The following is a 3201-nucleotide window of genomic DNA, read 5'->3' on the forward strand; positions in this document are numbered from 1 at the left end:
AAAACAATGAATTTTAAAGAAAAAAAAAATTCAAATATAAAAACTAAAAATAAAGAGATTGTGCAACTACCAGAACAGCAGAGCATTCAGCCAGGATTTAAAGAAACAGTGTGTCAGAGAGTCCTTTGAGTTGGAATGTGGACGTTTATTCTAAATCAGTGTTTCTCAACCTTTTTTGGACCAGCGCCCCCCTAGCCTTTATCCAGGTCCCTCACCGCCCCCCACCAAAGAATTTGTATCAATCAATCAATCAATCAATCAATCAATCAATCAATCAATCAATCACATTTTATTTGTATAGCACATTTCAGCAGCAAGGCATTTCAAAGTGCTTTACATAATTAAAATAAAAGCAGCATGTGACAGTGAATAAACAGAAAGACAGAGAGAATTTTTTTCTTTTTTTTAAAAAAAAGATAAAAACATTCAAACCTGCACCCCTTGTAGGACTTCAGTTAAATGTCTCACACTTCAGAGTTTTAGTTAAGATGTCATTTAACAAGGTTGTAGTCTACTTTACACTGACTATTTTATTATTAATATTACTATCACTATTGTAGATGTTTTTATTTTTATGCTCGTTTCTGTATGTATCAAAAATAATTTCCCAGACAACACAAAAGCCATGGGAATAGAAATTATTTTCACAGGTGACTAAGAAAAATGCAATGAACATTCAAGTTAAAATCAGAGTTAAAAAATCTGATTGGCTGCGTAGCAGCAGCCAATCAGAGTGTAAAAATATTATTGTTCTGTGCCATTTTCTAGTTGTTAAATATTCAACAAATGATCAGATAAAAGATGTTCAACATGCCAGTTTAAACTTTGAACTACTTGCAAAACGACTGAGCTCTGCAACATTAAAACATGGATAGAACTGTAACTACATTAATCATAGCTCTTCCTCTCTTCGGTGTTTGTCAGTTTCTGGTGGTGCAGCTCTGTGCTGCCTTCAGGAGAATGGGACATCAGAGTATCGTCCATAAAAATTCACCCACATGGCATTTATTGTGCAAACCAGAGCTTTCAGTGGAAAAACAAAAGTTCCAGGTCCTTTTAATGCCATACAAATATGAGACAGAAACATGGATTATATCTTAATATAGACCTGTCTACTGATTTATAGATTAATAGTTTTACTGGACAGAAATTATAAAGAACAAATCTGGTTCTTAAATCCTAATGAGTCAAATTGAAAGTGTCATGAAGTCATCAGCCTCATGACATTAACACTGACATGAAAAATAATATTGAAGAAATAAATATTTCAAATATAATTAAAACATAAATAAGTGATAAGTTATTTACTGTTATGGTCTATAAGTTATATTTATTCTCAGTACTAGATGTGGTCTCAACAAACCCAACAATATTATTTTACCTTTTATCTGGAAATAGTGTCTGTTTATTCTTGCCATACAGTCCTCTGTATTAATTATTGCTCTAAAGGTCTTGCCATACAGGTTTATTCCTCTGTATTTACTTTAGTTTCTTAGTTTATTCTTGCATTTTGTTCTTCATTCATTTCCATTTTCATCTGATTAGTATTGTCCTCTCTTGGTTTATTGCTATGTCCACTTTAGTTTCTTTCCTGTTGCTAGATTTATTTTATCGTTTATTGACCATCATTAATCTTCACTCANTCAATCAATCAATCAATCAATCAATCAATCAATCAATCAATCAATCAATCAATCAATCAATCAATCAATCACATTTTATTTGTATAGCACATTTCAGCAGCATGGCATTTCAAAGTGCTTTACATAATTAAAATAAAAACAGCATGTGACAGTGAATAAACAGAAAGACAAAGAGAATTTTTTATCTTTTAAAAAAAAAATAAAGATAAAAACATTAAAACCTGCACCCCTTGTAGGACTTCAGTTAAATGTCTCACACCTCAGAGTTTTAGTTAAGATGTCATTTAACAAGGTTGTAGTCTACTTTACACGGACTATTATTTTATTATTAATATTACTGTCACTATTTTAGATGTTTTTATTTTTATGCTCATTTCTGTATGTACCAAAAATAATTTCCCAGACAACAAGAAAGCCATGGGAATAGAAATTATTTTCACAGGTGTCTAAGAAAAATGCAATCAACATTCAAGTTAAAATCAGAGTTAAAAAATCTGATTGCCTGCATAGTAGCAGCAGCCAATCAGAGTGTAAAAATATTATTGTTCTGTGCCATTTTCTAGTTGTTAAATATTCAACAAATGATCAGATAAAAGATGAACATGCCAGTTTAAACTTTGAACTATTTGCAAAACGACTGAGCTCTGCAACATTAAAACATGGATATAACTGTAACTACATTAATCATAGCTCTTCTTCTCTTCAGTGTTTCTGTTTCTGGTGGTGCAGCTCTGTGCTGCCTTCAGGAGAATGGGACATCAGAGTATCATCCATAAAAATTCACCCACATGGCATTTAGTGTGCAAACCAAAGCTTTCAGTGGAAAAACAAAAGTTCCAGGTCCTTTTAATGCCATAGAAATATGAGACAGAAACATGGATTATATCTTTATATAGACCTGTCTATTGATTTATAGATTAATAGTTTTACTGGACAGAAATTACCAAGAACAAATCTGGTTCTTAATCAAATCCTAATGAGTCAAATTGAAAGTGTCATGGACTCATCAGCCTCATGACATTAACACTGACATGAAAAATAATATTGAAATAAATATATCAAATCTAATTAAAACATAAATAAGTGATCAGTTCTTTACTGTTATGGTCTGTAAGATATATTTATTCTCAGTACTAGATATGGTCTCAACAAACCCATGGCACTTCAACTATATTATTTTACCTTTTATCTGGAAATAGTGTCCATTTATTCTTGCCATACAGTCCTCTGTATTAACTATTGCTCTAAAGGTCTTGCCATACAGGTTTATTCCTCTGTATTTACTTTAGTTTCTTAGTTTATTCTTGCATTTTGTTCTTCATTCATTTCTATTTAGTTTCCTTTGATTAGTATTATATCCTCTCTTGGTTTATTGCTATGTCCACTTTAGTTTCTTTCCTGTTGCTAGATTTATTTTATCGTTTATTGACCATCATTAATCTTCACACATCACCTGCTGCTCTGCCTAATCATCATGTGTTTCACATCATGTGTTGATTTTTCACTGTTCAGCGTCGGATTCTCTGTTTTTATGCCATAATTCACATCTAGTTCGTCG

This window comes from Poecilia formosa, unplaced genomic scaffold (assembly GCF_000485575.1).
Source record: "Poecilia formosa unplaced genomic scaffold, Poecilia_formosa-5.1.2 Scaffold300, whole genome shotgun sequence".
NCBI classification, from domain to species: Eukaryota; Metazoa; Chordata; class Actinopteri; order Cyprinodontiformes; family Poeciliidae; genus Poecilia; species Poecilia formosa.